The following is a 16380-nucleotide window of genomic DNA, read 5'->3' as shown; positions in this document are numbered from 1 at the left end:
AATACCTCTTCGAGAGAGAAATTCTATGGCCTATCGGAAGATAGCCTTTCTTGGAATTCTCCATGCTGAACCTCTTCAGCATAGTATCAATGTACGTGGACTAAGATAAACTAAGCAACCTTTTAGATCTATCTCTATAGATCCTCATCCCTAGGATGTAGGAAGCTTCTCCCAGATCCTTCATGGAGAACTGTGACGACAGCCAAATATTTATTCCCTGTAATGCAGGGACATCATTCTTGATTAAGAGAATGTCATCCACATATAATACAAGAAATACTACTACTGGACCATTAGCCAACATATAAATGCATGGCTCTTCTCTGTTCTTAACGAAGCCATACATCTTGATCATCTTATCAAAACATATATTCCAACTCTGTGATGCCTGCTTAAGTCCATAAATGGACCTCTGTAGCCTGCATACCTTAGACTCATCTGTGGATGTGAATCCTTCAGGTTATATCATATACACCTCTTCATCCAGCTCTCCATTTAGGAAAGCTGTCTTCACATCCATCTGCCAGATTTCATAGTCCAGATGGGTAGCTATCGCAAGCATAATCCAAATGGATTTGAGCATTGCCACAGGAGAAAATATCTCATCATAATCTATACCATAACGTTGACGATATCCCTTGGCAACTGGATGGGCTTTATAGGTTTCCATCTTTCCATCTGCGCCTCTCTTCCTCTTGAAGACCCACTTACACCCTATGGGTTTTACTTTTTTGGGTGGGTCAACCAATGTCCACACATCGTTGACCTTCATGGACTCCATTTTGGACTTCATGGCCTCCAGCCATTTCTCAGAGTCGGGTCTCTACATTGCATCCATGTAGGTGATCGGATCCTCATCATTTTCATCAAATTCGATAGGATCGCCGTCCCGAACCAAGAAACTATAGTATCTGTCCGGTTAACGTGGTACTCTACCAGATCGCCTTAAGGGTGCTTGAACAATGGGCTCCAGATCTGATTTAACCAAATCCGGTTCAGGTTCAGCAACTTGTGTCGGTTTTTTCACCTGTCGAACTTCATCAAGTTCAACCTTAGAGGCAACAGTCCTTTCACCAAGGAACTCCTTTTCCAAAAAGATTGCCTTAAGGCTGACAAACACTTTTTTCTCATCAGCTAGGTAGAAGTAATATCCTTTGGTTTTTTTGGGTACCCTATAAAATTACACTTGTCAGACCTAGGTCCAAGCTTGTCCGTAATTAAACGTTTAACATATGCCAGACACCCCCAAACCCTAAGGTGCGAGTGTACTGGCTTACGTCCTATCCATATCTCATATGGCATTTTGATTACAGACTTACTCGGAACCCTATTTAGAAGGTAACAAGCCGATTCAAGCGCATATCCCCAAAGGAAGATCGGCAGACCAGCAAACCCCATCATAAATCGAACCATGTCCAACAAGGTCCGATTCCTCCTTTCAGACACACCATTATGCTGTGGTGTTCCAGGAGGAGTCTACTGAGAGAGAATCCCATTCTCCTCAAGATATGTCAGAAAATCATTGGAAATGTATTCACCTCCTCGATTAGATCGAAGAGTTTTAATACACTTTTCAGTTTATTTTTCTACCTCATTTCAGAATAGTTTAAACATTTCAAACGACTCCAATTTATGCTTCATTAAATAGACATACCCATACCTCAATAGGTCGTCTGTGAAAGTTATGAAGTAGAAATATCCACCTCTTGCACTTGAGCTCATGGGTCCACATACATCAGAATGTACCAAACCTAAGAGTTCACTGGCTCGCTCACCTTTTTCAGTAAAAGGTGATTTGGTCATTTTATCAAGAAGACAGGACTCACAGGTTGGAAGTGATTCACAATCACCTACTTCAAGAATTCTTTCTTGAGCCAACCTGTTTATCCTGTTCTTATTGATATGACCTAGCCTACAGTGCCAAAGGTAGACTTCTGATACATTATCTATTCTAGGGCATTTACCGGAGGTTTGAACCACATTAACAGGTTGTGATAGAATGTAAATTCCATTATTAAATTATCCAACAAACATTGTAACACCATTCAAAATGATATTGCAAATATTTTTTTTATTAAAAATTGATAACCATTCATGGCCAAAAGGCCTACAGAAATAATATTTAATAAAAAGCTTGGACAATAGTGACATTCATTCAGAATTACATTTCGAGAATTAATTACAAGGTTCATGATTCCTAATGCTAGAACTGAAACTTTGCTTCCATCTCCAACGTTCAGGAATCTCTCACCTTCATCAAATCTCCTATTGACCTGCAGACCTTGCATCGAATTGCAAATATGATAAGAGCTTCCGGTATCCAATACCCAGGCAGTAGTATCACAAATAGAAAAGTTGCAAGGTGTTATCATATAAGTACCTTGCTTCTTCTTCAGCCTGTTCAGGTCTAGGGAAGCAATGGATAGAGGATAGTTCCTCTTCCAGTGCCCCTGCTTCTTGCAAAAGAAGCACTCCACCTGACTTTGATCGGGCTTGCACTTCTTGGTCTGACCCTGTACAGATGTCCCAGCATGCAGCAGCACCTTCTTATTCTTCTTCTTCTTGTTCTTCTTTTTCCCTTTCTTAAAGGGTCGACGACCAGAAGAAGACCCTCCCACAACATTCACCGACTCCTTATGGAGCTGGTGATCCTTCTCAAAGTTTTGCAGCAACCCCAATAAATCGTGGTAGTTCACTGAAAGCTTTGTCATCCAAAAATGAGTAAGAAAGGGGAGGAAGGACTTGGGCAATGAATTAGAGATCGCATCCTTACCGAGCTGCTCGTGCAGGGGAAAGCCCAGTTTAGTTAGGCGCTCAATCATTTCGATTATGTACAGTACATGATCAGTGACTGAGGCTCCATCCCTCATCCGCGCATTGAAAATGGCACAACTAGTTTTGTGCCTTTCAACATCGTCAGGCGTGCCAAAGGAGTCGTTCAACATTTGAAACATCTCCTATGGCTGGGCATTCTCGAACCTATTGCTGAATTCATCATTCATTGCCGCCAGCATAATGCATCGAACGGTGGTGCGATCGTTGAGCCACTTCTGATAAGTGTCTCGGACGTTCCTCTAACGTTTGGGGCTGGCTCCTCAGGTACCGGATCCGTTACTACATAAAGGATCCGCTCATGCTCAAGGATGATTTTTAATTTTCGATACCAGCTATTGAAATTAGGTCCCATGAGCTTGTCATTATCTAATAATGATCGAAGGGACAGGGTAGTGGCCATAGCTGTATAAAGAAAAATCAGACCTCTATTAGTACATAAATTACAAATATTAAAGACTTGGACTTTAGTCTAAAGTTTTTTCCAGTATTTTTATAAACTAGTAGCCTCAACCTCCAATTCGAGGAATTACTTTAATTCCTTAGTGGGTATTAGAATCCATACAGACTACACACGAGCCTAACTTTGGTTGGTCAACCCATGTACATCTATGGGTAGGTTCATAACCAGTTGTTTCTCTAAACAACTTCTAGTAATTGATTTTGCCCCAGAACCTAATCAGTAGGCTTTGGCCTCCACTGAAAAGATCTGGTTAGGTCCTACCATTAACATGATTTGATTTGCTGAATCGGACCAATAAATGATCAGGCCCGACTTTGGCCGGCCAACCTGACCACCATCAGAAAGACTCAAACCAAATTATCATATTATGATGATAATTTCATTAGTCAATAAGCACCAAGCCTTTGGGCCTCCAATGATTATTAAACTAATGGACTCATTATCACTCACTTAATGGGAGGCTATGACTTAGTTATCAACATAACTTAATCATTTTTTAGGGACCTAATAATTTTTGAGGATTTTATTAAAAGATAGATGAGAAAAAAATATCCAGCCAATTTCAATCCTCCCACTGACTTCACCAAGTCAGATTAAAAAAAGATTTAATTAAAGCTGGCATTAGGAGCACCTAAATCAGTCAAACTGATTTATCTAATGACATGGGTGAGCCCTAATCACCAAGTGATCTAATCAAAATCTAATTCATCAGGTTGGCTAGGTAAATGAGATCAGTGGTGGGGATAAGCCATTAACTCGTCAGAGATCGAATCATTGCAAGTAGCTCCCACTTAAAAACCACTGGTCAAAATGCCAAACTTACCTTAGACACCAACTGGCTCATTAGTTTTAATTTGATCAACTTATTAAATAGGGTTCCACCATATAGCCATGAATTAAGTCCATCTTGATCTAGTTAAAGACATGGACCCATTCAACTACAACTATTGGAGTTGAGTCTAGAGTATCCTTGACCTAATCTAATTCAACTTTTGATTAGATTTGACCAATTACTCTAATTTAGTCTATTTTTTTAAGCTAACCTTAGGTCTAACTCAATTATGGACCTAATCCATCGAACCCATTGACCCACAAGTTTATGCAATTGTCTTAGGTCTTAATTCACAATTCTAGACCTACTAGACAACACTTAATTCTTTTAATTAAGTATTTGGGCTAATGGGTCAGGATTTGGCATTTCGAAAATAATTTTTAAATTTGAAAGGTTTTATTTTTTGTTCACCAAATATGTTGACTCATTTCACAAATAGATTAGCATATTTCATAAATAGCAATCCTATGGCTAATTACATAATAGAAAATAACTCAATCAAAATAAATCATAAATATTCTTTTAGATCTAATCTAACACATTCATGATAAATTTTACAATTGAACCTTTACAATTAATTCATTTCGCTGCTTCATCTGTATAGGATATAATTACAGCGGCACCCCTACCGCCATAGGAGACCCCATCGAATGGGAGGAGAGGGCCTTTAAACCCTACTTTTCTCCTACGATCGGACGGCTATGGCAACCAACCCAATTCGATTACTTGCTACTTGGATCAAGTATATCTAAATATACCAATTTCAAAAATTTAAATTTTAAATTTTAAATTTTAAATTTCAAATTTCAAATAAATTTCAAATTTTAAAATTTTGAATTTCAAATTTTGAATTTTAAATTTTGAATTTCAAATTTGAAATTTCACCTAAATTTCAAATTTCAAAATTCAAATTTTGAATTTCAAATTTTTGAATTTTGAATTTCAATTTTCAAATTTTAAAATTCAAATTTTAGATTTTCAATTTTAATTTTTTTTTTGAATTTTGAATTTCGAACAACTTTCAAAATTCAAATTTTGAATTTTGAATTTCAAATTTCAAATTTAAACTTTTAGATTATAACTTAATCTACACATGCAAATATATATATCATATCTAAGAACCCGCTCTGATACCATTTTTGGGGAATAAATCAGTGCAGGGGTAAAATGGTAATTTTAAATTTTTTTCAAAATTATGATTTTATAGTGAAAAAATATTAATTAATCTAATTAATTAACATAAATTTATCCTACACTAGGATCTAAATATGATATATAGGATGCATTCATTTAAATTTAAAATTCAAATTCGAACAGTAAACACTTTACTGTAATGTGTTCAGAACACAATACCTTTGTGCGGATAGTAGATTGCCACAATCTGATCATCGTCGGGAGAGTCTGTATATCTATCTGTGATCATATCATCGTGATATAGCCACATAGTATATCTAGTCTCTGTGGATCATCCACATGAAGCTTTCGGTCTGATCGACTCCTCACAAGTGCTAGCTCGTTGTAGAGCCCTTTTGATGGTGGATGCTGATCGAACTCCTTCGATCAATATCTGTCGATTCTTTGGATGCTCTAGATCATCAACAGACATGCTTGAGAAGATGTTGAAGATTTTTTTAAGATTTTATGGGCTCACGACACTCGTAGCTCACTTTCTCACTTCCCGAACCCCAGGCTAAAACTCTAGGGAACTCACCGAAAACCTTGCACCCACTTTTCTTTCTTTTCTTTCTTTTTTTCTTGGAAGGATATGAATTTCCTTTTCACGCACAAGACTTCTCACGCCCTAAAATTTTCTCCAAAAAAAAACTTCTTCTTGCACGCCCCACTCTTCTCCTCCTTTTATAACAACGTCAAACGTCTTATCCAAAAGAAAGGATAAAGATGAGTAATTGCACATTTGAATTCAAATCAAATTTTGAATTCAAATGGATACAAACTCATCCCTTATCCACTAAAGGCGTGAGGCATGGCTTAAATTATGCATGGAGTGATTTCATGAGAAACCTTTTCTCATGTAATAAATAGGGTGTAAAAAATGGGATAAGGTGCAAAGATTGATTGCCCATTCAAATTCAAACTTTATTTTGAATTTGAATGGCCAACCAATCATCCTTATCCATCCATTTGGCACATTAAAGTGGGGTGTGGAGAGGGCTTTGCATGAGAAAAAAAGTCATGAGAAGTTCCTTCTCATGAATCCAAATGGGTGCAATGGAAGTGAGGTGGCACATGGAGATTGGGTCAAGGTGGTTTAATTATTTAAACCAACATAATTGAACCACATAAGTTAGGTCCAATTAGACTAATTTAAACCCAACTTAATTAGACTTAATTAGGGTCAATAAAATCTTAATCAAATCAGGAATTGACTAAGCCCAACCCCTGATCAAATCAGGGACCAAACCATCTCGATGATTAGGTCAACTCTTAACCTAATCGGGTCAAACCCAACTGAATCTAATTCAATTGGACTTGATCCAAAAATAATTACTCAATCAAATTGAGTTAATTAATGATCAAATCACTAATTAAACCTCTCATAAATATTGAGTTTAAATCCGATGGGCAATCAAGCATCAGAATTCATCGATATGTAAACCTGATCGAAAAATCCTAACCAGTGGGACTCTTGACCCCGGTACCCATAATGTGTGGAACTCATGATCAGAGAATTTTGATTCTCAATCACAAAGTTCCAGACACGTAGGACTCATAGTTCACGAGTATTAGGACTCTTCATCAGCCATCAGATCAGATAGGAACCTCTAATGTGTGTGACCCCACAGGTTCGAACCTAAGCTGATAGCACAGGAACCAATTCCTGTACTAATCGAAGTGACCATCTAGCAATGGTACCTGATGATCAGATAGGTCGAATAGTTGCAATCACAACACTCAGAACCTATGTGAATATGGTTACTGTATAATTCATCCTTTTGACCTCTGTGTTTAGGATGACTCAGGGTTAAACTGTCAACCCTGATTAGATCATCCGAATCATGCTCAACTCAAACAGTCCTGTGACTCCTCACAAAGACTACCCTGGTCAAGGTTTTGCTAAATTGAAACATGACTATACACAGCTCCTAAACTGGAGTGGTCAATCCCATCTTGACACACGCACCGATAAGTCAGGTACTTGACTACACCCAGCAGCCTTTCATCACTGAATTAGAAATTCAGGTAGTCCAGTGCCTAAGTATAGTGAGTTACTTGCAAGTCACCATGACGGTCTCAGGTCGGAGGGACATTTATACCCATATTCTATTGGAAAAATTTTGACAGCAGAAATAGCTCCAGAGTTGGTCACGTTCAGTGCAGATGTACCCTTACATCTCACCTGTATGCCATACCAGTGTCTCCACACTCATTGGTTAAGAGGACAACCAACCTATATGGCACACAACAACCTATGTTTGATAAATATTGTCGTCCTTGGTAACAACGTATCATTTGGTTGCGAATAGATTTAAGGACTAAACGATAAATCCTCCTTTGTTGAGTCTAAATAGTCCTAAGGACTTCACCACAACATAGGAGTTCATTAGAAGATGAAATATTTTGTGATGAAAAATACCAAAATAATTTTTATTAATTCATAATTTATGTACAAATACAAAAATGAGCACAACCGTCAACAGACTGACGATTGGCTTTGGGATACTATTCCCAACAATGGAGTCTCTCAAGAAGAACCGGACATAGCAGTTGGTGGATCTATCAGAGAATGCTTGACCCATTGGCTCCAAATGAGTTTATACCAAAAAGAGGCATAGCAAGGTGGAGTGAGGTACAAGGCTAGGCTCGTAGCCAAAGGGTACTCACAGAGAGAAGAAGTTGATTATACAGAGATTTTCTCTTCGATCATCAGGCATACATCCATTAGAGTGCTGTTAAGCATTGTAACAGCACAGGATCTTTAATTAGAGTAGATGGATGTGAAGATGGCATTCTTTCATGGTCATTTGAAAGAGAGAATTTATATAGAGCAGCCAAAGAGGTTTAGATAATCTGGGTCAGATGGAATGGTTTATTTGCTGAAGAAATTACTATACGGATTGAAGCAGTCTCTTAGACAGTGGTATAAGTGATTTGACACTTATGTGAGGAGCATTGGCCTTTTCAGATGTGGTTATGACCCATGTGTGTAAGTTAGATCTTTGGATGATGGATCTAGAATATATTTACTTTTGTATGTAGATGATATGTTGATTGCATGCAAAAGTAAAGAAGTTGTGTGGGAGTTGAAAGAAGCTTTATCTCGAGAGTTTGAGATGAAGGACTTGGGGCCTGCATGAAAGATTCTAGGCATGGAGATTAGTAGAGATAGATCCAAGAGGCTGTTGCACTTATTTGAGATAGGCTATATAAGGAAGGTCTTGGAGAGATATGGGATAAATGAAAGAATAGTGCCCTACAAGCTAATTGCATGGGTAATATGAAGGGACTTTTCTGTATTTTCTTCCTACTTATTTGCATGACATTAGTTATTTTACTCATGAGGTATTGTGTTTTATTATTTACTGCATTATATTTTTTATGATTACAACAAATCTCATAGATTAGGACAATAATTTTAGGGCCATGACAAGATTATGCTAATGAGATCTAAAATCTTGATAGTCCCAATTTAAAATATGTTCAATCATTGGATCATCGAATCAAAGATCGATAATGTCGATAAGATTGGTATATCCTATGTATGCTCGATGGAGAAGATGGTCGATAAGATTGGTATAGGTGTTCATTAGAGAATGAGTTCACTAAACTGACCCATAAGAAGAACATCTGATGGAGTCTTACATATGTCGATAGATGATTCTCTAGTGGGAGTGGTGCATGTGATCTTTTGACCTGAGATCACCATGGTACCTTATGTATATGGATCCTTACTTTAGTTTATTTCCTAGCATGCCACTTTAAGATTTATATAGGATATTCTAAGTATGGTGAAGTATGTATAGAGATTGTGAGTGGTCAATAAGAAATTGATCACCTCTTGTAGGAGGAGAGAACATCCTATGTGATCTCATAGAATGGTGACTTTAAGAGTTTCTGACCAGAAAAGGGATGAACAATAGAAATGAATTCTACTGGTTCATCAACTGAGTCATCATTGTCAGATAGAGATACATATAGATAGATATTTGGATTTGATATGTTTCTATGCCTATGGTCTGTCTGGGATGTTGTGTGATCGAAAGATTGAATTGCACAGTAACTCACTACAGAAGGATAATTTTGATATTTCAATCAAATTTTTGAAAGAAAAGTACCTTATAAGCCAATTGTAAGTGTGTTGCGATAGGACTTTTTTTATAATTTTCCAACTCATAAAATGATATTTATTATTATTTGAGATATTGATTCATCATATTAGCTGCATCTTATTATGTCTAAGATTATGATGAACCTCAAAGATTAGGATAATAATTTTAGGAGACATGAATTGGTCATGTTAGTGAGACCTAAAATTCTAATATTAAATATTTCTGATCGTAGGAGCATTGAGTCGAGGATCAATATTTTGGATAGACTGGTACATCCTATGTAGCTCAATGGAGAGGGTGACAGATCTCACTAGTCACTTGTGTGAGACACTAATACAAGGATGTGGGTGCTCATTTGAGAAATGAGTCCACTAAATTGACTCGATGAAAGAGAACATCTTATGAAAGCCTTATTTGCATGTCAAAGATAGTTCTCTAAGTGAAAGTTGTGCAAGTGATCCTTAGACCTGAGACCACCTGAAATCTTGTGCACATGAAGCTATATTTTGGTTCATATCCAGGCATGGCATTAAGACATGTACGAGGTATTCTGGATATGGTAAAGTGTGTATGGAGGTTGTGAGTAGGTCAACATGGAATCAATCACTCCTAATAAGAGGAGATCGCATCTTATGTATTCTCAATCTTAGATGACTCGAGAAAAATCTTTTGGCCAAAAGTAAGAAAGAGATTAGAAAGAATTTTTAATGCTTCTTCATTGGAGTCATTATTGGTTAATTGAGAATCGATATGAATATGTGTTTCAGTTTGACATGATTCCATACTCATGAATATATTCAGGGTGCAAGGATGATCAAAGGATTGAATTACATGGTAATTTACTACTGAAGGGTATATTTAGTATTTTCATCAAATTTTATATCTTATGGATAGTCATGATATATTGCTAGATGTCAATCTTGACTTGTAGATTTTTGATCAAATTAAAGAGTTTAATTTGATCGCCAATTAGAAAGGATTCTAATTGTTAAACTCGGATTAGCTTGATTGGACCTAAATTGATTAGATTAAAATCTAATCAAATTTGGTCAACTTATATCCGAACCTACTGCCAAATAGATGTGGAATTCAATGGGTCACACACATATAGAAATTGGCCAAAGACCCTTTTGAAAAAGATTGATTGAAATTTTGGATTCAATCAGGGTTCCGGTAAGCATTCTAGCACGTGTGGAAACCCTTGCTCTTTTAGAGACCAATTTGATCTCATCCCTTACTAATTAGCTAGTCCAATTTGGTAGACATTTGGGCCAGGATATGTCACCTAGAAGTAGCCCAAATTGGGGCACCACATTCCATGTTAACACCAATTATGAAGAGTCCAAGTTGTGGTGGACTCTTGGTGCAAAACAGGTTCTGCGTATAAGTGTTGGCGTGGGCAGAAGAAAAAATATTATTTTTTATGGGATTAAAATTATATGTAGTAGCTCACATTATCTTTCATCCTCTAGTACATATCTCAAAGCATGAGATATATTTTTTTTGAAATTTTTGGGGAAGAGAAAAAATTAGAAAATGAAGGATGTCTCGCGCGTGCGCAGAAGCATCACGTCTTTCTGTGATTTAGAGAGTCCTTCTTCCTATCAAATGCTTTCAGATTAGAATAATTTTTGGTTCTAATATTATAAGTTTGATGAGATATTTTTGATAATTTTTTTGGAATTTTTTCAGACTTATCTGGATGCCAAACGGATGCCATAAGTTGGTCCTGATGCCTGCACGTGTGGTGATCAGCACTCGCATGAAGAGGTGCGAGGATAGCATCCTTCTATGAGAATTTTATCACTATTTCTAATTTTATAGAATTTACATTAAATCCCCAATCCATATGGATTTTTGAGGATTTTTTTGATTTGAGAAGGGATGTGAAAACATCCCTTCTTTGGTTGCACGCGGGTAGACCAGGGTGCTGATCGATGTATCATGGATAAGAGTCCTTCTGCTTGAAGGAACTCTTATCTCTGATAATCAGATCAGATATACCTTTTCGATAAGGCATGTTTCTCTCTTTTGGCATCCCTCTGGTGGCTATAAATAGGCTAGGGTGCTGGGTATCCGATGAATCTAAGAGGGGTTTCCAATTTCTCTCCTGTTGCTCTCCTTTCTTTCTTACAACCTATCTTAGTTTCAGGACAAGGCTTTGAAATTTAAGACAAAGCCTTATCTGATCCTAACAAGGGTTGTAAGGATCTTAAAGGATAATCAAAAGTTTAGAGGAGGTTCTAAGAGGGTGAGGTCAGATTCTTGAAGAAACTTGATCGGTACGAGGCTAGTCGAGTTCTAAGGGCTAGAACTCTTGAAGCAAGGTGAAGAAGGAGCACTGTCTTTGGTTCAATTTTTATATGGATCACCATTGGAGGGTGGGCACTTGGACGCCTTGTGGAAATTGAGATTAGTGCTATCGATATTCTTCTTATTCTAATTTATATTTATTATGCTTTGATTATTACAGTCAAGAGTTTTTGGGTATTAGGGCTTCCGGTGCATTCGGTGTTTTGAATGAAAATTTTAAACACCTAACCCTTCCACTATGCCATCGAAACCCAACAGTGGTATCAGAGCCTATCTTGATTTATATAATCAAAGATTAAATTATTATCTTGATTGTGATCAAGCATGAGTTTTTGGTTTGGTTCAAGTCGGGTCAAGGGTTGAACTCGATTGAATATCCAAACCCTTGCATGTCTTAGAGATATATTTTAAATATAAAATACATGATGTATGTATAGAATTTTTTTAGTAGCTTAGTACTCTAATTGAAATTCATCATCAGGCCATCCGATCATAAGAGCAAGTAGGGTTCAGAGACCCTCTCTTCCTATTCAATAGGGTACTCTTATGGCGTGTAGGGATGCCACTGTGATGTTTCAAGAAGAAGAACTATGAAAAAAGAGTTTTATATTCATGCATATTATTAGAACTTCATACATATATGATATGCTTGAGATGTTTAGTTATAATTATATTATATGATTCTGCTTCTATATCTTAGAGATATGATAAGATGCCATGATTAGTTGTTACGATTATTAAGATATAACTATTATAGTGCATCATTGTGACTGATTGAATTAGGATGTGTTTGAGATCATTAAAGCCCTCGTAAAAATCATATTAAGTCATAGTGTTGTGAACCAGAAGCTAATCTATTTTTTTGAATCGATTAATTAATTAGTTTCTAAGGAGTGTTTCAAGTGCGGTGATTATTTAATTGATTCCGTTGCTAGCCTGGCCAATTTTATTGATGTCTATGAAAAGTAATGGAGGGACCCCCACCAATCTTAACACTTTTCTGACCAATTAGATTAGTTCGAATCTTGAATGAAGATAGCTTAGTATTTTAAATACTACTAAAGGCGTTCCTTCATGCTAGGTTAATGTTAGATCATGAACTATGGCTAGTTTGTTGTGTTACCATAAGGTTTGTCATAAGGATTGATATAACATAATCCTGATGCATAAAAGATGCTTACGATAATTTTGGATATACTGCTTTGTTGTGCTAACACAAGGATAGATATATTTGATTTTGACTATATTGAAATGAAGGGTCTTAACTAAAATATTATAGTTTGTTGTGTTAACACAAGGCTAATAATATTTTAGAGGCCAAGATAAAATATTAAAAATTACATGAGATGTAATTAGAAAGAGTTTTCTACCTATGAACTCATAAGGGTTTGTTGTGTTAACACAAGATCACTATGAGAAATTAGGATCTCAATCTCACTAAGATAAAATATATCTCATTTACCATAAGAGAGGAATATGGTATCCGATAAAATAGTGAGAGACATAACTAGTTAAAAGTCCTCATCTAGTTATGCATGTCAAACATGAGTGGTCTGCTTATACTATTATTTTTATATAGATTTAAGTCTACATTATGACTTCTTTATTTTCACCCTATGATACTATAAATAAAACTATGTTGACCGATACAACTATGTAGATTGGTTGAGAAACTTGTAAATTAAGTTTATATCAAAAAAGAACTTCAATATTCTGGATATTTCTGACCCTAGATTGGTCAGTAATAATGAGAAGGTAATGATGTCTGTATGGATATTATTAAAAAATTTAGACATTGGAAGTATAATTGCAAGAATTATCTTGCAAGATTGAAGCAGGGTGCAAGTGTAACACCAAAAGATATGTATATGATATAGACCTATTTTTCATTGAGTGATTCAGACTCTGATATTTGGATATTGGATACCATCTGTGGATCGCATATTTGTAATTCATTACAGCGACTATAGAATATCAAAGGTCTGAAAAGAGGTGACCTCAAGCTTTATAGCGCAAGTGGAGAGTCTATTAGCATAAAGACTGTGGAAATCTATATGCTTGATTTGCCTTCGGATAAAATTTTAGAACTAAAAGATTGTTATTACATGCCAAAGATCATTAGAAATATTATTTCTATACCTTTGTTGTTAAAACAAGGTTATGAAATAAGGCTAATGGAAAATGGATGCTTCATTTTTTTTTAATAAATTTTATGGTAGTGGCTATATTGATAACAATCTTTTAATTCTTGCACTCAATGAAAATATTTTTTATATTAAAAAAATATAAAAAAAAAAAATATGAATGTCACATATCTCTGGCATTGTCGTCTTGATCATATTAGTGAGTCAAGGATAAATAAGTGATACAAAGAAAAATTCTTTGATTTAAATGATTATGAATCATTGGAGACTTATAAATCTTGTCTTATGGGTAAGATGACCAAGACTCCTTTTTCTTAATATGAAAAGAAGACGAGTTGTTAGCTCTAGTACATATAGATGTTGTTGGTGCAAAAATCTGCCTGCGTCGGAGAAGCTAGAGTCGAGGGACCCGCGGTCGCCACCGAGACCTGCAAAGGAAGTCTAAACCGGAGGTGGGGGTGCTCCGGCAAGACCCTCCGACGCTCAAGTCAGTTCTCTGCCTCAACAAGAATGGAGTGCTCGAACAAAAAATTTAGTAGAGTTTTGAGATAGAAAATGAGAGCTTAGAGAATAACGTATCTGGGGTTCCCTTTTTATAGGTGGAGGGTGCAATAGATGATAGCGACGTTTGTAACCGTCTGGCAGTGGGCCGTTCGGGGCCAGGAAGAATTTGTTATGAAACGTAGTGGAGTGAAATCGTGGCCATCACTGCGATCTGCCATGTGGAGTCTGTTGCGGAGAGCGAAGCGGCGTCCGTTGTCACGACTTGCCAGAGGGTGGAGAAGCCGTGCAGTATCCGTCGCAGGAAGTGAAGCAGAGTAGTGGCCATTACCATGGCCTGTCAGGGAGTGATGGAGCCGCACAGGATCCGTCGCAGAAAGTGGAGCAGAGTCGTGGCCGTTATTGTGGCCTGCCAGGGAGTAATGGAGCCGCACGGGATCCATCGCAGGAAGTAGAGCAAAGTAGTGGCCATTACCGTGGCCTGCTAGGGGGTTCAGGCCTGTCGGCCAAAGTTCGGTTGGAGGCTTTCTGCAGATGTAGTTCGGTTTCGTGCAGACTTCGACAAGTGGCCGATCGGTGGTGGATGTTAGATGGCGCTGGAGGGGTTCGTCCGCAATGGAAGCTCGGATGAAGGCTTACAATGGGAATCCGACACGGACCGCTCGTGGTAGAAACTTGAAGTAGATCGTTTGTAGCGGAAACTCAGAGCGGGTCGCTTGCGGTAGGAGCTCGTGATGAGATCTACCCGCAGTCGAAGTCGGAGGCGAAGTTCGGCTCCCGTAGGAGTCCGGATGAAGTCTACCTATGGTTGGAGCCGAGGATGAAGTCCGACTCCCGTAGGAGTCCGGATGAAGTCTACCTGCAATAGAAGTCGGGGATGAAGTCCGGCTCCCGTAAGAGTCCGGATGAAGTATACCTGCAGTAGAAGTCGGGGACGAGGTCCGGCTCCCGTAGGAGTTTGGATGAAGTCCACCTGCAGTAGAAGTCGGGATGAAGTCCGGCTCCTGTAGGAGTCCGGATGAAGTCTACCTGCAGTAGAAGTCGGGGACAAGGTCCGGCTCCCGTAGGAGTCCAGATGAAGTCTGCCTGTAGTAGAAGTCGGGGATGAAGTCCGGCTCCCGTAGGAGTCCGGATGAAGTATACCTGCAGTAGAAGTCGGGGACAAGGTCTGGCTTCTGTAGGAGTCCGGATGAAGTCCACCTGCAGTAGAAGTCGGAGACGAGGTCCGGCTCCCGTAGGAGTTCAGATGAAGTATACCTGCAGTAGAAGTCAGGGACGAGGTCCGGATTTTGTAGGAGTCCGGATGAAGTCCACCTGCAGTAGAAGTCGGGGACGAAGTCCGGCTCCCGTAGGTCCAGTTGAAGTCTACCTACGATTGGAGCTGGGGACGAAGTCTGGCTCCCGTAGGAGTCCGGATGAAGGCTAGAAGGTGATCGTCCACCGTCGGGACTTGGACGAAGTCCGCCCATCATGGAGAATCCGGCCTACACTGGTGGCAGTTTATCCGCCGGTAGATCTTGGGAACGTTATGGAGGCTCGGCCGTCGGAGAGGCTCGGGAAGATGCCACCGAAGGCCGGACGTCGGTTGAACCCCCGGAGGGTCACTCCCGGGGCGAACTTCGGTTGAGGGGGTATTTTTATACCTAACACAAGTCCCCCTACTTTCGAGTTTGAGTTTCGAATGGAGGAAGTACAAAGAAATTTCACAGCTGAAGTTGTCCCCTTGAATCCTGTGCACGATCGCCCTTAGATATTTTGGCATTTAATGCGCGCGTGCCGGAGCCTTTTTCCAATTAGGGCGATCTGAAGGGTCCTTTCAAAATTCTCACCGGAGCGTAGTCCCAAGCGCCATGCCATAATGGTCCCGCCAGCGGTCAGCCCTACGCCACGGTGAGTGGGACACGTGGCGGGCACTGGTTGGCCTAGGGATATCTACCACCATAACTGTGCCAGGCCCCATCGCCTATTTAAACCCCCCGTTTCCCTCCGGGGACTTCAACTCACCTG

Source organism: Elaeis guineensis, chromosome 8, assembly GCF_000442705.2.
Source record: "Elaeis guineensis isolate ETL-2024a chromosome 8, EG11, whole genome shotgun sequence".
Classification (NCBI taxonomy): Eukaryota; Viridiplantae; Streptophyta; class Magnoliopsida; order Arecales; family Arecaceae; genus Elaeis; species Elaeis guineensis.
Note: the sequence above shows the minus strand (reverse complement) of the source record.